Source organism: Empidonax traillii, unplaced genomic scaffold, assembly GCF_003031625.1.
Source record: "Empidonax traillii isolate 1590-97213 ecotype Southwest subspecies unplaced genomic scaffold, ASM303162v1 scaffold45:size3623477, whole genome shotgun sequence".
Taxonomy (NCBI): Eukaryota; Metazoa; Chordata; class Aves; order Passeriformes; family Tyrannidae; genus Empidonax; species Empidonax traillii.
The window spans coordinates 135,175-154,254 of record NW_020955238.1 but is presented as its reverse complement, the minus strand read 5'-3'; the positions used below and the strand labels follow the sequence as shown (position 1 = coordinate 154,254).

The 19,080-nt window shown below is 37.9% G+C and overlaps 1 protein-coding gene and 1 long non-coding RNA gene across 2 annotated transcripts in view; one reads left to right on the top strand and one right to left on the bottom strand.

Annotated features, from left to right (window-relative positions):
- The window catches only part of STXBP6 (syntaxin binding protein 6), a 113,857-nt gene that overhangs the window by 11,131 nt on the left and 83,646 nt on the right, over positions 1 to 19,080 (top strand). The window lies entirely within an intron of this gene.
- Positions 208 to 14,708, bottom strand: LOC114055042. Its single transcript, XR_003570646.1, has 3 exons — positions 14,699 to 14,708; positions 6,612 to 6,613; positions 208 to 294 (listed from the first exon to the last, which is right to left on the bottom strand). It is a non-coding gene; the product is annotated as an uncharacterized LOC114055042 (long non-coding RNA).

The following is a 19,080-nucleotide window of genomic DNA, read 5'->3' as shown; positions in this document are numbered from 1 at the left end:
GTTATTTATATCTTCATTTAGGACAGAGGGATCGAGTGCACCCTCAGCAAATTTGCAGATGCCTCCAAGCTGAGTGGTGTGGTTGACACACCTGAAGGATGGGATACCATCCAGAGGGACCTGGGCAAGATTGAGGTGGGTCCATGGGAATCTCATGGGGTTTAATTAGACCAAGGGCAAGGTGCTGCAACTGGGTGAAAGCACCTCCCGGTATCAATACAGGCTAGGGCATGAACAAACTGAGAGCAGCCCTGCCGAGCAGGACTTGGGGATGCTGGCTGATGAGAGGCTGGACTTAAACCAGCAATGTGCACTTGCAGCCCAGAAAGCCAGTTGTGTTCTGGGCTGCATCACAAGAACCATGTCCAGCAGGTTGAGGGAGGGGATTCCACTCCTCTACTCTGCTCTGGTGTGACCCCACCTGGAGTACTGCATCCACCTCTGGGGTCCTCAGGATAGGAGGGACATTGACCTGCTGGAGTGTGTCCAGGTGAGGGCTGCCAAGATGATTAGAGGGATGAAGCACCTGTCCTACGAGGAAAGGCTGAGAAAATTTGGATTGTTCATCCTGGAAAAGAGAAGGTTTTGGGGTGACCTAACTGCAACCTTCCAGTACCTGAAGGGAACCTACAAGAAAGATGGAGAGTGACAGGACAAGGGAGAATGGCTTTAAACTGAAAGAGTAGTTTTAGATAAGATATTAGGAAGAAATTCTTTACTTTTAAGTGATGAGGCACTGGTTGTCCAGAGAAGTTGTGAATGCCTCATCCCTGGAAATGTTCAAGGCCAGGCTGGATGAGATTCTGAGCCTGATCTAGTGAAAGGTATCCCTGTCCATGGCAGAGGAGTTGGAACTGGATGATCTTTAAGGTCCCTTCCAGCCCAAGCCATTCCATGAGTCTGTGTCTTACTTTGTAGCTTCCATTTCTCTCTGCTTTCCTTTTTCTCCCCTCTCATAGTGTTTCCTTATTGTTCTGTGAGAGTTGAATATTTTAAATGAAACAATGAAGTTATTGATGATTAGGGATAAAAGTAAGTGTTCTGTAAATGCCACTAATAACTGTTATAAATAAAAACTTATAAATTAACAGGGCTGGATAACTTGTATCAGAAAATCTTACAATAAAAGACTGGAAGAAATGCATATAGAATAAGGACACCAGAATTATATTAGATAGAAAACTAAATGATTGCTTCTTATGCTGTAGTGGACCAAAAGAAGCTAATGCTCTGCCAGTTCTAAGGGGTCCCTAAAAGTAGAAAACAACAAATTTGAGGTGGTGGGTGGTTGTTTGCCTCAAGATTATGGTGCTGGCAAGTCTAATATATATACTTTAATACTGTATTTAATAAAGTGTAAAATTTGAGCAGTGCATGTTCAAAGGCATGAGAATACATATGTTAGTTATCTTTTAATCTTTCATTGGAAAGAGCAATTGATTTCAGTGTGGGATTATCTGTATAACAATCCTTGATTGATTCTAGATGGAAATCTTTCAATTATGTTTGGGTATGAAATTGTTCTTTTCTATGGTAATAAAATAGTCTCACTTAAGTATATAAATAATGCTAGAATTGTTAAGATGAGTAAGCAACTAAAAATAATGAGCTGCAAAGATTTTAAAGTGTGCATCTGGTTATTAGGGCTATACCCATAGATATCCTTATCTGGAAAAACATCTATTGCTTTCTTTACTTGCTGTGCAGATGACCATACAAAAGATTCCTTTTCGAAGAAAGAATGAAACATCCCTAGGCATAGTAGCTAAAAGCAAAGAACACACTTAACTCTTTCTTTCGCAGTCTCAGAATCTTTCTCTATCATGAGGGTTTAGAAGCAGCTCTTTAAATGATGTAGCTTTTGACAAGTTAGTATCCTTGTAAAAATTAGATGAAAACCTTTTAAGAAGTTGTAAGAACAAGATTTTTATCATGTACTGTGTGCCTACACTCATGGCTCCTTTATTATAGATGCTGATTTTTCCAGGATTGCCTGTTTGTTCTTGAAATCCTTCCTATATGAAATTTTTTGGAGAGACAGAAGGTTCTCAAATACTAATAGATCCTGTAGCCCATAACACATGTATACTTTGCAAATAGAATGCTTCTTTCTTTCTTCAGACAAATGGAGTAATGCTAATTCTTATTTTTTGAAGGCAAGAAACCTCTGAGCTTCCCTCCCCACTCCACCTCCCTTTCCCGCCATCCTCCCCCTGAGTATTTTGGCATATTAACTTTAAAACTGTAGTTGACTACTTTTTTTTTTTCATTTTTTTTGAAAACTTTGTAACATGTAGACAGGAATAATAAAGATTTTTAAGTATTGCAATCCTGGTAGTATCCCACTTCTTAAAAAGCATTCAGTGCCATTGGAATCTTGATAAAAACATCTGGACTTGTGGAAGACAAGGTTCAGCTTCCTTAACAGTGAATGGCCAGAAGAAAGCATATGTGGATACCCATTTAGGGAAAGACCGTATTAAGGATGTTGTTTAGTGGTTCTCCTTTTTTGAAACTTCCCTGCCTATATGTATGTGTTGTGTTTCATCGGTGGCCTCATGTATCTGTCATGCTGAATATCATCTTTCAGTTTATATTTTGGCTCAGTGTCACTCCTCAAATACACACTGCACATATTGCACATAACTTGCTTTTAAGAAAAAGCCCAAACATTTTAATACTTCTCGTATCTGCCAAGGCTTGAATTCAGACCTTTGAGTTTCGGTCTGTTTGTTGGGTTTTTTTTTGTTTTTTTGTTTTTTTTTTGTTATGTCTTGAGAACCAGTTATGAAATTTCAGGTCCTGCTTTGACCTGAGGTGCGGACAAAGATGAATGAATTCTGTAAGCCAGTGAGTTTGTTTAAAGACTAAAACTTGCTGTATTCAAATGTCAAAAAGTTAGTGTTATAAGGGTAACATAATAGCTAGTACTTACCAGAGTTGGGAGGAAAATGTTATTTGCAAGGTGAATGTGTACAAAATCGAATGGACTGCCTTGTTTTCTCTGTGGAGTGTGGGAAATTTTGTGATTGATTGGATTTCTTTGCTTTTGTCTTTTATTTATACTGTGTTTAATATATTTTATTAGTGATAATATCTATGATAAAATGCATGGCTGAATCCTCCTTGCATAATGGGAGAGCTGTGGGAAGAGCTGTTAAATACAAGTAATTATCTGTGAGGCTTTTAACTACCTGTCCTGAAGATTTCTCTCAGGGATTTCTCCAGTTGTTGAACATAATGAGCACAGAACCTCGTTAACTTTAAAGATACTTGTGTACATCACAAAACTCTCTATCTCTCTTGAATGTATGACACTTTTGGGTTTTCTTCCTCTTAAAGGAAGACATTTCTGCCTTCTTGTAAGTCTGCCCTGTTGCGCGCTTGTTGTGGTACAAATTAGTAGGACTTTGCTTCTTTTCCTTCTCTTATATTCTTTCCTCCTTCTCAGTTTTCCTTCTCCTTGTCCTGGTGTCATGTACTTGGATTGTCTTTCTTTTATCTCCTGTTCACTCCCTTTACCAAATTTTACATAGGTATAAGTGGTTAAAAAGACTGTAGTTGCAGCAGGATGCTTACTCAGGTTACAGCATGATCAGTATGAAAGATTAATATTAAAAGAAGATTTCAAAGAAAGAAAAATGTGAAGCTACCAGCAAAAAAGTATAAAACCTGGATATTTAACAAGGTGTAGAGTGCCATGTTTATTGCAGTGAAGAGTGTTGATCACAGGATAGAGTATTAGTAACAGTGATCTGAATAAGATTTTAACAATCCTAAAACAAGACTCTAGTTGATGCAAATCTGTTTAAAAATACTTTCCTTCTGACTTCAATGTACATTCTCACACTTCTTATCCTTTCTACTGTATTGGAACAGGGCTTACACCCCCAAGTTAAACCATTTTTCTTTCCTTTCAGAAATGAATAAAGAGGGAATTGTGTTTCTGGTGAAGACAGCTCTAGAGATTTGTGCCAGGAAATACTAGATCTGAATTGTTCCTATTACAGTTGTGAAAAGGCCTCAGAGCAGTAAATAGTTCTACTGTATAGCAGGAAAGACAAATAAAGGACAGTAAACATTTGGGTTTGATCTTGAATCTAATTTACATAACTTATTTAACAAGGCTACCTGCTTTTGTTATGGAAGAACAGGAACTTTGGGCAATAATAAGGTGAGTAGCAATTTGAGTTTCTATTTATGCCTTCCTCAGGTGTTTGTACCTTGGGCTTACTGGGTGTCAAGCACTTTAAAGCAGTTACATATATTTGCAAAAGCTATAAGGAGTACTGCATACATTTGAATACTCAACTAACATTTGTACGTATTTTAGGAAAACTGACAGATCTCAGAGTAAACTGACTGGGCAGCAAATGTGCTGGTACACTGAAAACACATCTCCTTAGTGCGAACACAGCTGTATGAGCTGGCTTGTTGACTACTGAGAAATAAGATCCTGAGAAGAGTGAGCTCTCCTAACAGAAGGCAGAGAAAACCTGGTGATGTTTGAAGGACCTAGTTCTTTCTCTCTGTATGTGAAACATAGTTAGCATCATCTTTGCAACACAAGAGAGGAGCAACCTTCTTGTTAGAGCTTCAGAGGCCATGCTGACTGGGTATGAAAATAAAATCCTGTAATTCTCTGGTGGAATGATAGTGTAGTCAGGGAATAGGGCTGAAGTCTAGTCTTAATTTGTTTGGAGTGTTGACAAATATGAGAATGAATAAAAAATTACATAGGCTTGAAGGGAAAATGAAATTGATCTTCATCATCAGTTACAGAGGAAATAGCCAGAATAACATGTTAATTTCAAGTAAACTGTTCGGTGTTGACTTAAAAGCCCTGAGATATGTAGGACCATATAACCATGTGTCTATTCATGAAGTTTGGGTAATTTGAAGTTATTGCCTTTTACCTACAACCCCTTCATTCGTCCTTAAAAATGAGGTAATTACTATTCTCGTTGAAAATGTGTTGTTAAGTAATAGCAAGGAGGGCATTTTATTAAAGCTATAAAACTGTCCTAGATCTCTCTCACATCGAAACATTGTTGTTCAAACAAAGCTGAAATACTAAAAGCTGCAGTCTACCACTACATTTGAACTGGAAGACACAGACTCAAAGATCTGGTTAGTGTTGATATTTGATACTAAGTTTATGTAAGAAATGGCAGTTGGTCATTCCTTTGTTACTCCTCCTTCAGGGAACACACAGAAAAAGCCAATAAATGCAACCTTATGTGGATCAGAGTGGGTAATATTCCAAGGTTATGGCTTTCAGATCCAACACTTCACTTCTAATTCCTTTTCTTCTGTATCACCTGCATAGTGCTGCCTCCTCTTCCCCCCTGAAAAAACCCAAAACAAAAGTAGATACTGAAGATCCATAAATTGGGAATTTGATAAATTACGTAATCTCCTATAGTCTGCTAAAATCAATATGACTTTTGTGTATCCACATTGTGGGATACAATCTGCAGATTTGAATTGTTTGAGACATTCCTCAAAAGTATATTGAAGCAGTAAGCACAGGAAAGGAGTTACAGCTCAACTGAGTTGGGAGTAGAGGAGTTGAACAGAATGCAGTACAGTGCTGAAAAAAAAGAAGTATTTTCATTTTGTGCCCAGATTGTCATAATAATTTTAAAGGGTGTTGGTGCTGATTTAGCATGGAGGCAAACTTTTTTTTCTTGAACTGCATAATGGAAGGATACATTGCAGTTAGAGACAGACAGTTCCTGGCAGACACAAGAATTATTACTATATTGATAAAGTTGGTTGGATGTGGTTTTTTTTTTTTTTCCTTTTTGAGGTGGAGGTAGTGGTTCCTCTTGTAGAAGACTTCTGAGATCTTCTGTTAATGTGTTCAACAGTGAGAGTGCCAGGAAATGGTTCTCTAAAAATGCCATCTCTTAAGGCAATCAAATGCTTCATTAAAAACAGTTTCTTTTAATCTGCAAGTCAGTAGGCATCAATCCTGTTTAGTGGTTTGAGTTTTAGAAGAAGAGCATTGATGTCACACTGAAGCTTGCATAATGCTGGTGGTAGCTGCCTAATGCACATTATTTCTGTAGGCAACCCTAAATTCTAGACTTCACTGGTAGTGCAGATACTGTACATCATTTTCTGGTAAGAGAAATGGATCCTCTTCTCTACTTTTCTACTTTTTTGAGTGACTGAAGAAGGTCCATTTGCTGGCCATTTTCCACCAGTTCCTAGCTATTTCCAATTTAGCAAAACAAGTTTATGAAAGTAATCAAAGGCCATTTTGAAACAGAGCAGGAAGAGAAAGGCAATCTTTCCCTATGGATGCTGTCATTACACCCAAGTGTGAACAGCTTGGAAGTCTGACCTTTGCAAATGGGGGTTTTTTTCCCCTTTTTACCCCTTTTTTTTCTTGTTGGTTTAATAGCTGGAGACAAGGCATGTTAACTCCTCTGTCATCATATGTGGAAATGCTGTTTCAGAAAAAAAAAAAAAAAAAATGGGAAGAGGGAAACTTACGTGGGACAGCAGAAGGATACTATTTATGAATGTGAGTTTCCAAATCCAGTGTTTTATTTCAGTATGCTTTCAGTTTGCATCTCTTTATGTACCTGTAACAGAACTACCACTCATTACTTTATGGTTGACCATCTAATTTTTTTTTGTTTTTAATTGTATTTTGGAGCACTTTGTATTATTAAACCATTTGTTAGCCTGAAATGCTACTGTTAGTGAAATTCATCATATCTTTTGCTGCTTTGATTTAAAGGAAGAGATGTGCTCTCTGCTCAGAGATGGCCTCTTAGTTTTGTGCAATTGTGCTAGAAGGTGGTAACTGGCGCCTTACATTTTCATACGATTTAAGGATGCCTTTTAATGAGTTTCCTTTGCTGTTCTTCAAGGTAACTAATACACACACACAGTAATTCACAAGAAACTGAAAGGAAGTTACATGGAATATTACATAGCTGTTTGTCTTTTGGCAGTGCTTAGCAAGCATTTCATCATCCCAGAAATTTTGTTCAGTCTAAGCCTAATTTTGGAAAAGAGGGAAAACTGTTTTTATCTGTCTGGAACTTCCTCAATACAGGGCAAGCAAGCTAACTCTGTACCTAAAGGCAATTTGTGTTTGAAAAAATTAATAACCATAAGGAGAAATTCAGAATGAGTTGGAATCTTAGGAGTTTCATTTGATTTCAGCTGTTACTGAAGACTGACTACTTTCATTTATTGCTTCACGTGATCTCTCTTTATGAATAGGTTCTAACCGTGTCTCTGTTCTCCTTTGGGAATGCTTGATGGCTCTCATTGTGGATTTTTAGTTGAGTGAAAATGACAACTTGAGTATAAATTACAGTTTTCAAATCTACTTTTAAATAGACACAGACTTTGTCCAATTCCTTGTAAATTGCATTAATCCCTTTGCATTGCTTTTATGTGTCTGTGATCTCTTCAGGAGCTGCAAAGGAGTCTGTCTTAAAACACTTGTCAGCATCACCATTTATCATTTGTCCATCGTACTACCTATGGGTTGCCTCTACAGTGCTGAACTCTCCTAGTGTGGATGCATGTGACTTATGAGTCTGTTGCATACCTTTATCCTACGCCTAAGCCCTGCAGTTACCTCATGCTTATGTGTCACAAGCACGGGCATGAACCTGGTGTGCAATATGGAATGCTCAGGTAAGGGAGGAATGCTTGGTGGAGCAACATGACTAAGCGTGGCGCAAACAGGACATGTCTGTCTGTCAAACATGAGCTGGGTATTCTGAAACCAGCACAAATAAATAGTCGTCTTCTGGATGGACAGATATCTAGTGGTTTAATCTGTCAAATATTAGATGACAGGATTATCAACTGCTAAATAGAAAGCTCTTCTTTCAGTTTTTAATTTGGATTTAGAAGATTTAGATCTATATTTCTTCTAATGCTGTTCAAACTAATACATCAACACGTGGAGAATAGTTTCTGGTTTTGAAATGTCAGATTACTAATTTCATTACTAGTTTTTAATGAATTTATGCACTTTGACAGTGTCTAACCAGTTACTTCTATTATACATGACCTACTGTATTTGAAAACTCAGGAATTTTTTTTGACACAAGTATGATGTGTTGGGCTCTTTAATTACCACACTGTTGTTGAAGTAGTTATCTTGTTATCTTGACTTAGAGTGGAAGAACTGGTAAGGCTTGGCAGGTCCTTGCCTCCAATCAAGTTTGGATTTCTTGCCAGTGTCACTGAAACAATTTTGTTAATGTGCTCTTATTAGATTAGAATTGCTTGTATCATTTTTCTTTCCCACTAAATCTCAGCTCAGAACTTGTCGGCAGGACTAAGTATGTTCTTGCAATGCTGGTGAGTGTTTTGAAGAACGTCATTAGTCACTTTGGCTCTGTGCATTGAGGCTTGCCTACAGGAGGCATGGTGACTAAGGGAGATGGTGTAGTCTTTCTAGGTCAAAGTCAAATCAGGCTGCTGCTGTCATTCTGCAGAAGTTTTGCAGCCCTTCCTCTGAAGATCTGCAGTTCTGAAGTCCTCACTGCCCTTGCTAACCACAGTTAAGCACAGACTTTTGGATTCAGTGGTATAGCTTTTCAGATGCATGCTGTCTTCTTTCCCACTGCTGAGCTGGGCAGTCTCTTGCATAATTACCTTTTATTTGAAGAAGAAAAATAGCTCCAGCTGGCTACTGCTGATGAATGGGAGATATTACTGTGTGCAAGCAATGATTAGGTGTTCCTGACTGTTTCCTTCCTTGCGGTTCTCTGCTCTCACTGCTTTGCTGGTCCCCTGCTGGTAGCTTCCACAGTAGTCTCTCTCATACTTTCCAGTCCATTACTTAAAACCCTCTGAAAGCAAGTAAAAATCAGTTTTGTTTGTTTGATTCCTTTGTTTTTCCCTTTCCCTGTCCTAATGACACTTGGAATAACTGTGTGTAGTGCTGGGGGTGTCCCTGAGATGGAGTTGACCTATAGCTGAACTTTCCAACCCAATACTGCATTTAGCCATATATCTGCTTATTAACCAAGATTTTAGCTATAAAATTAAAATGCCTAATAAAACAGTTTAAAATACCTAATAGAACAGTTTAAAATGCCTGTGGTAGGTGGTTGTGCAGAAGACTAGACTGAGGATATTTTCTAGCACAGAAAGATTATGAACATACTGGCAATCTTTTTTGACGCCATAAAATGTAGCTTTCAAAAAATGTGACTAGCTATTTCTTCGACATGCTTATAGTGAACTTTTTTTCTTATGAGAAGAATTTTAATATTTCTACTCGTGTACCCCCTCTGATACTTTCAACATAGTTTTCTTTTTTGGTCAGATTGAGTCTTATGGAAATAACAGCTTGTCATCTCCAGTTCGCAGATGTCTTCTTGCTGAATTGTAGCCTACATTTAAAACTTGTCTGAGAAAAGCAGATTATTTCCACCAGTCCCTTCTCCATCTATGTCTTTTCTTTCTCCTTTATGCTAAATAGGAATTAGTATATGAAAAACTTTGTTTATCTAATTCATCTGCAAAGATCATATGGCCTACAGCAACAACAGAAAGTCTGAGACATTTCCCACACTGATTTTATTTTGTGGCATAATAAGACCTGTTTTTTGCTGTTGGTTGTACATAAAGGAAGGAAGTTAGTAGTGCTATATATTAGTCTTATTATGAGTGTAAGGTAAAGCAAATGGTTTGGTGAAAATATTTTCTCTCATATACCACAACCATGTGCTTCTTTTGGGAGAAATTTGTTTGCTGATTTGTTATTTAAGATAGACAGAAAGTGAGGTAATCCTAATATTGTTTCTCCTAGCTCAGAAACTAGATTGATCTCAAACTTATTGGGAAGAATGCAAGTGGGAATGTGACAGAATCACTTTTCTGAACCCAGCAGTTACTAGCTGATGGATATATTGGGGTATTGTACATGGATTGGTGTGACCTCTAGCTGTTACATTCTGTAGTTTTGGTTTTTTATCAACTGACAATGCCCCTAATAGGCCTGAATTTTACCCAGTAGTACATTGATGGTTTTGATGCAAAAGTAGAAGATCGAGGATGGCAGGGAGGTGGTGATTATAGCTTTTTGATTATTTTTCATACAGTTTACTAAGGAATTAGTTACATGCATCATACAGTGGTGCTAAAGTCTTATATAACCAGCTCAAGTGTCGTGGTTTTGCCCACCAGCCAGCCCCTAGGGCTGAGGATGGTTTTGTCCAGATGGATTTCCGGAGAAAAAGGCCAATCAAAAGTTTAGTAACACTTTTGCTAATTGCATATTTAAGAAAAACGGAAGAGAAGGGTATGGTGCAGTTGAAAATTAGTAGCAGTTGAAATTAAGTAGCCATGTAGCAGAGGCAGCAGGCCCCAGGTGGAGGCCAGGTGTCCCTCCTCCCCGGCCCTGCACTGGGGGCAGGTGTGGCACTGAAGCTCCCCTTCTCTCATGTAAGAGAGTAAAGGAAAAAACTTTGGAGGACTTACTGCTTGGACGAAAACCGCTGCAGAAGAATTCCGGCAGAGATAACAAAGTGTTCAAGACCAAAGCTGGAGCAGGGGAGAGAAGTTCGAAGGGGGGACTGCTTCTCCCCCCTCTCTCACTTTCTTTCTCTCCCTTCAGCAGGAAAAAAGACTGAACAATAAAACCCTGCGATCTATGAAAGTTTGTTGGGGTGAGGAGACCCCCATGCTGCTCGTGGAAGAGCCTACACTGGAGTAAGTAGATTCATAAAGAAACTGAGACATTATGAAAGATCTGAGATAAGACAGAGTCCTGTTGAAAATTTGTGACCCTGAGGAAAACCTACGTTGGAGCGAGACGGCCCGGGTGGGATTTTGGGATCCATGTGTGGGATCCATGCTGCCGCTAAAGATTTGTGACCCTGAGAGACTTATGCCGGAGTGAGAACAGCTCGGGTAAGATGTTGGGATCCAAGTGAGGAATCCATGCTAGACCCATGTCGGAGAGGCCTATCAAGGACTGATCTCCCGTGGGGAGGGACCTCACAGGGAACAGGGGTGGACTCAAAAGCCATTATCCCCTGTGACCCTGTGGTGAAGATCCATGGTAGGCAAGTGTCCCCTTGCAGTCCATGGAAGAGAAAACCTTCTGGGCCTGGGTAACCCCCCAACCTCCAGTCTTAGCCCAGGAGGGGGGTAGGCCCAGCCCTGCCTGAGGCCGACATATTAAAAAAGAGAGAAAAAGAAAGAGTTCTAGCTGTGGCGAAAAGGAGTTGTCATCCTGAGATAACAGAAGAAGAACTTTAGAGTGCTGCAGAGTTACTGAAAAGACCTGGGGCTCTGAGAATGGAGAATGAGACTGCGTCTCCTCCTTGAACTGATGAAAGGGGGGAGAGGTATTTCTGTATATACATAGCACTTTTACTTAAGTAGAATTGTTGTAGATATAGTTCTTTAGTTTTATTTTGCTAGTAATAAATGTTCATATTATTTTCTCCAATCAGCTCTCTTTTGTCTGCATAAAGCTTCTCTCAACTAATAGTAATTGTGTGGACAGTGTGAGAGCAAAACCATGACATCAAGTTACATCTGTTTCTTAGAGTTATTAGCCTTAGTTTGGGCTACATCTGTAGCTCAGATGACTAAAGGCATACATTTGTTGGTCAGTTGCTGTAGGATTTTTGCAGATTGTTAACATTTCAGCTGCATGGATGCGTGTCTCTTCCTGCATGAAGAGGTGTGAAAACTGTGAGAAGGGTCTTTTTTTCTGCAGGGTTGAGTAATATCTAGGTCATTGAATAAAGACTAGAGATCCCCTTAAATGAAAGCGAAATGTAATATATTCAGGATTAAATAATTCGAAGAGAGGAGTTTCTGACAGTGAATTTGGAACTGGTTTTCAGTTCCATGGATTTCACTAGGGTGTGAATACTTAGCTTCCATTAATGGTTTGAAGTGCCAAGTTTTCTTCACTGGAATACAAATTAGATACACCTTAGAGTAGTGTTACAGAAGAAAGCCGGATGGGAAGGAGGAAGTATTATGTTAGAAAACAATGAACCAAGTGCAAAGGAGGATACTGTGATTACAGAGGGTGGGGGAGGAGAACACAAGTGCACATCATGAGTAAACTTACCTCTTTTGAACTGGTTGATACTGGTATTCTGGGCATTTTAGGGGTAGACAAAAATAAATCTTTTATTTACAGAGGAAAGAGCCTCTGTAATGGTAATGGTTACTTCTCTTAAGGTAGCCTAACTCCACTGATGTTATTAGAGTGTGTAATGAGACTTTTTTTAAAAATTAGTTGACTAACAAAACTGTCTAAATGAAAACAATCTCCTGTTTCAAGGTTTGATGTCAAACTGAATAATGCCTAAAGTTTTATTCCTTTCAATGTCATTATCTGTTAATAAATAGTACCTGGGCCTTAGTTTAATTTTATGTCACAAGAAATTTATGTCACAAAAAATAATAGTTTTTGTAGCATAAGAGCTATGGAAGTAAACTTTAAAGCCAGAAACCTGAATATTTAGAAGTTACACACTTTTACACTTTAAAACCAAGAAATTAAGTCTTCATTGGCAAGATAGGGTTCTTCCTAAACAAGTTATTCAGGCATCACCAACATCCACTGCCATTTCAGTTTTAACAAAATAGTATTTAGAAAAAAATAATGCAGGAGCATGACTGTCATGCTTTATCTTTTGCATACAAAATAAAGCCTGAATATTTTTTTTTATGAGCGAGATGTAGTGAAGGAATTAATTCATAAACAAAACATCTGTCTCCCTAGCAATTTTTTTGCTGGGATTGGAATGACTCATGGGTTTGGGAGCTGTGCTGGTCTCAGCGCAATGAGATCACCATAAGACTTAAGGGTTTTTTGCTGTTCTTTCCAAAAAGAAAAAATATATAGTGAAGTCTGTAAAACTTACCTTCTTTCTACACAGTTGCACATGGAAACCTACTTCTGAGCCTTTATGATAATAGAAACTCTCCCAGGGGAGCAGATCTTTTTATTAACCATTAAGTGGATTGTAGGGACTTGGACAAAACTTTCTGAACTACAAAAAGTTAGGAGTCTGAATACAATTAGAGAGAATAAAGACTACGCTTGAAAATCATTATTATGGCACTGGAAGATGGAAAATTGTGGAAAATGAAGCTGTTCTCTTCTGAGAACTTCTTTTTCTGAGGTTTTATTAGTGAAGTATTAGTTTATTTATCCAACTGAATTATGATTTATTAGCAAGAAGAAATTGGAGTGACTATATGCTTCAGCTCATTCTTTCTAACTTTTGTAGGAGTTGTAAGGTCCTTAATACTGTCTAGCAAGGATGTTGTATCTGTGTTCTCTAGATTTGGTACTGTAGTTCTTATGGTAAGAACAATAACTAATTTTGTCGTCAGAAGTGTATGCAGTTGTGTTAGCATAATGACTTTGCACTTGAGCTTTCTGTTCTGACACTTTATAAAATTCTCTAAATTTGATGTATATGGAAATTAATCCAGTCTCGGTCCCTTAAAAGAGTCTAATTTTTTTTGTATCTCAGCTGCCATATCCCATGTGTTTTCTGAGATGTTCTGTTACCATGCTAGTCAGTGACCCTGTCTCCGTGTCTCTTAGATATATTCTCACTTTAAGATTCTCTGTCTAACTATCTCATTGAGCAGTGGTGTCCTGTACTCCAGCTATTAGCCATAGACCCTCCCATGGTCTTATTTCATCTTTAGGGTCAAATTTTCTATGCGAGTTTTAATTTTCAAAGTTTGTTTTATATACATTAGTATGTCTTAGAGGCAGCTGCACAGACATTGAGGAAAGAGGCTTCTCCCAAGACTTTAGAAGCATGAACAAATTACTTTTTTCCTTAGGCACAAGAGTGTGTCACTGAACTGCTTTCCACATCTTTCTGAGTCATCCCCTTGTCTAGCCAGCCCCTGGCATAGTTGTAGTCCAGCTTGGTAAAGCCCAGTCCTGGATTTTACCACACCCTGACCTCACTCCATGGTATGACCTTTGTGGAGCAGTGCTTCTGAGCGGAGGCTTGGCCTCCACTGGCACACGTTTCTTCAGTAAAAGAAAAAAGCAATTCAGCTCCTGAAGCAATAGCTTTGTCTTGTTTAGACACTGCCTGTTTAAAAAAAAAAAAAATTAAAAAAGAATCTTAGGCTGTGAAAATCAGGGTTTGGCATTTTGTAAGTTCAGTCCATTGTTGGAGAGGAAACAGCTTTTCTGCAGGTAACCTCTTTGATATCTGAAACCTAATCAGGGATGGTGCCACCTTCTTCTGCAACCCCATTTTATATCCATTGCCAGAGGAGAATGAAGTGTCTGGGTTTGAGTCTTTTGCAGCTGGTGTGTTTTGCTCATGTCCTTAGGAGGAACCTCTTTGCTGGCTCCAAGCACCTATGATGGCACTCAGATGGGTGAGATGTACCTTTTCACATAGTCTCAGCCTGGGGATCAGGTTGAAGGAGAACTAAAAATGAGTTTAATATTCTTGTACCTGAAATGCAAAGCAAGGAAGTGAGAGCGTGTATCCTTTTATGTGCCCAGAAGAGACATTGTGGACTAGAATCTGTTTTAAGTCAATAGCCTTGAAACAAAGGGTTTACTTTTTCACTTTGAAGTCACTGATTAAGGATAACTCTCAGTGAAGTTCTCCACTTTGCAGTCCTTTTGCCTAGAAATGGCAAATTATTATTTAAGAAACAAAATAGTGTAAGAACTGTACGGAGGCACTGAACTGTCACCAGCTTTAGCCATTTCACTTCTTGTTCACAGAATAAACTCGAAGAATAAATGCCAATCACAGGAATTGCAACATTGTATCGATGTGTAACAGAATTAGAGTTGGTTCTGTGTTTTGTAGAAAGTATTCTCATTTTAAAATGCAATTCAGAAGCATCAGACCAGAGGATATTATGCTTCTCCTGTACATATAGTTGACCATATCTGCAAGGCTGCAGCAAGTAATTCTGATTTCTGCTGGGCAAGTTTTAAAGATCCAGCCTTCTTAACTGTTTGTTTTTGGTTTTTTTTTCATTATTGGTCTGCGTCTTTCTGCCAAAGAGTGTAGAGAAACAAAGTCACCAGTGAGGTTCTGTTAGCGCATGCAGAGAATCACAGTTGAGAAACAGTGTGAAGGCAACAGCGTAAGTAATTAGAAAGACAGAATACTTACCCTGTTATTTCACACTCTCCTACTCTGATTGCAAGAAATCATAACAGGCTCTTGTGTTTTGTCAGGGGAAGCCATTTCCAGGCACATGAAGGACAAGAAGGCGAGTGGGATGAGCCAAAGGGGTAAATTGGGCTTGGCCAATCTGCCTTCTGTGATGAAAAAGCTTCCTCAGTGCATGAGGGGAGACTAGTGTTTATTTCTCTTCTGATGTCATCATAGCATTTTGAGAAGTAGGGCTTTGCCCCTCCCCTTTTTATCATAACTTATGCTGTTTGTTTCTCCTTTTATTTATTTTTTTTTAATCTCTTGTTGCAGAATAGTTCATAAGTGTCACCTACCAAGTGCTTCTAAATCAGGGGCCTCTTGCGCTTGGAGATACTGTACTCACTTTTTATTGGTATTTCAGCAGATCTTCTCCATCTCCCTTCCCTTATTCCCTGAAAGCTGGGATTACTCTCAAAGATTGTGACTGTAACTAAACTGTTTTGACAAACATGCTTTGGTTTCACCTTTATCTTCCTTATAATTGCTCATGGTTGCTTCTAGCCAGCTAGTCTTTTAAGGCATTTGCAGTGAGCTTTTTCTTTATTATACATTTGTTGTTGGCAAAGTGCTGTTTTCAATGTGCATCAACCAGACACAGAAATAAACCTTAATGTCATTTCTGAAAGTACTTTTTTTGTGCTACTTAGTCTTCATATATCTTCAAAATGCACGCATATCCTTAGATGGTGGAAGTTGTAAATGTGTATTGTGAGTTTAAGCCACCTGTGTAAGTTCTTGAGCTTCTTTCATAATCTTATTAGCCACTATGAAATGAACGTGTGTGAAGTAAATTTTATAGTGGCTTAGTCTAATGAATGAAGAATTATCAGGTTCTGAAGTAATGTTTATTTACATAGTGACTGTGTGAAATGAAAAGTAAAGGGTAAAGTCAAGTTTGATTTGCATATTCATATTATTAAATTAAACTTTTATATTTTAATGTAGCTGATTTTGTAGGTGGCTAGTTTTGAGGCGTTACAGGCCTGGAGATAATGCTACCAATACCTTTATGAATTTTATGCTTTGTTGTTTTTCTATATCTGTGGAATATATGAAAGGAAAAGCCTATAGCAAAGATATCACTTGGTTTAACGTAAGATATACTTGTAAAGTTCTCTGGATGCTATATGTAAGCAGTTAATTACTGACTGGACCTAATTGCTTTTAACTACTTATATAGTTAAAAGGCAAAGTAGTTAATAGTTTTGAATACAGTGTGGTGTTAGGGTTAGTAGAGTTTACAGGTCCTGTTGAGTAAAGAAAGAAAAAGGTGAAAGCTGTGGAAAAGAGTTTACAGCTTCAGTGTAACAGGGCACATGCTAATATTGACTTTGAGACATGAATTTAGGATTCAAAAATAATAAAATTTAAGAATGTAATTTTCAGCCTTGTTTCTAAAGGAATGTGCAGAGATGAGGGTAAGGTTTCGAGAATGAATTAACACAGTGAACTGTAGATTACTGCCAAAAGTAGTGCATATTCCTCCCACCAGTCTCATTGTGTTGATACTAATGATGTGCAGCTGCAAATTTTAGTATAGAATGAGTGTTCTAATGAATCATCAAAATACTGGGAGATGAAGGATGTTGACCTCTTTATTTGGTAGCATCCCACCGTTAAACTGGCATAAGCAGCTGCTGAAAAGCTTCTTTTGGCTGAGGACAGGACCAGATTTATTTATTTGTGAAACAGTTTTCCTACCTGTAACTGGCTGTTTCTGTCCTTGAGCAGTTGTGTGGGTTACTAATGTTGCATAGTGTAGTGATTTGGTTTTGCACAGGTGGAGGATTTTCATGAGGCTGTTTGTGCTAGAAAAAGAATGTTACATTTGAGATAAATATGTCTGTATCTACAGTAATTCCTTTTCTAGGGTGCACACCACAACCAGGGATGTGTGGCGTGCAGTTGTTTTTCCTTACCTTGTATTCAAATGTCTTAAAGATGCAATATATTTCTTCCTTTTGTTCATGCAGAAAGTATTTTTGGAATAAAAATTATAATTCTGTATGGGATATGTGCTTGTTCTTTCAGTTGGATGCTGTTTTATCTAGGGGTATGACCATGAGAAATACCTTTTTATATTTTTAAATGGTTTTTGCCAGTAAACAGTTTGAAGGTTGGGGATGTCATTTTGTTTGTAATATCAGTGTTTACAGCTCAGCACTAGATGTGGGATGTATTAAGTTGATTTTTGCACAGAACTGTTGCAGAGGATTCATTGCTGTGGACGTTGTCAATTATTATACTTATGAATTTAATAGGGGAAAACTGAGATTATTACTCAATTTGAGAATGTGTACTTCAAAAATCAGTGTGCATTTGGTGCTACAATTATCTTTGTGTGAGATTGTGAAGATACAGTGAGAGACAATGTTATTTCAGGGTCCATAGCTGTGCCCACTGTTTGGAGACAATGAAATTTATTCATAGTAAAGTTCTGATTAAGATTAAGACTAGAAGGATATCTGATATATTGATTGAGGTGGTATCAATCTGAGGTTTGTCTGATGAAAGATGTACATTGTATGATTTGTCATGGTTTGTTGTTCGCTTTTTTTTAAACAGCCCTCCTACTTTGACATGTGAAATGTAAGTTTTGTGTGCAAGAAGCATAAGATCACTACTAAATGTATGAAATAAATGGTACAGGGGCTTTGTGCTGTGTTATGCTATCCTGTCCTCACTCCTTGGACAGGATGTTTCTTGGATAAACTTAGGTGTCACTCCTTGGTCCACCTTCTCTTGCCCCATATTGTATCAGTATCATGTTGTTACTGTGTGTTTTTGCAGGTATCACATACATTAACACCATACTGATCTGGAGGAGATGTTAATCTAAAACTTAATGGTTTGTCCAGATGCATAAACCTGATGAAAGCTTTCATCCTCCAGAAGTCCCTGCTTGCACTCTGAAAGGAGCGCAGAGGGAGAAGTGTGTTGGTTGCTTTTTTGTTTGTATGTTCATTTTGTGTTTGGTTTTTTTTTTTATATACATTTTGAAAGAAGACTATCTTGTTCCCAAGAGGCATATCATTTGACAAGATTTCTCCTCACCATTTCCATGTTTGATAGGAATTTTCCAGCTGTTAAAATAAAATACTTTTATCACTGATCACTGATTGTAAATTACTATGAAAGTATCAACAGAGAGGAAAAAGCACTATTTTCCTTCATAGGTTAACTCAGATTTTTCTCAGAGACTGAAAAACAAGTCATTCATTAAAAAAAAAAAAAAAAGGGGGGACAAAACCCCCAAAACTTCAAGCATACAAGACCTTTTTGGCCCTGAATTCTGTCAGGAGAGCAGAGCTAAGCAATCAAACATAGAAGAGGCCAGAAGATGTGGATAGCATTTTTAATAATTCCTGAGATGATAACATCCCTTAAATAAAACACTGGAGCAGATATTTTTCTTTTTTTTTTTTTATTTCTTTTTTTAATATAATTTCTTAAGTTTACAGAACTCTGCAATTTTGCAAACTTTATGGAACTTGCCCATTTTGAAGTGGGTGTTGCTTGTAACTGTTTGGGGATTTCTAAGAAGAACTATGCAACATGTCAGAAATGCATTCAGCTTCTGTTATTTGCCAAAAAGAAAATTGTATTTAGTTAACTGCTGCAAAATATCAGGATGCTGCCAACAGACGGTTTACTACTTTTACATAGTTCTTGTTTTCCCTCAAGAAGAGCATTCGTGTAATATTTTATAGAGGTGTGTCTGCTCTTAGAGAGATTTTGATATCCCCAGAGCCACATATCTTTCTTTCTTAAAAGCATTGTGCATGTTGCTAGTAAGTTATTCTGCTCAGGCATTTGGAGTGATTGAAAAAATCCTATTTATACTTACTGGAGAAAGTTGATTCCTTTTAATGTGTTTTTTCAGTGATCAGTACTT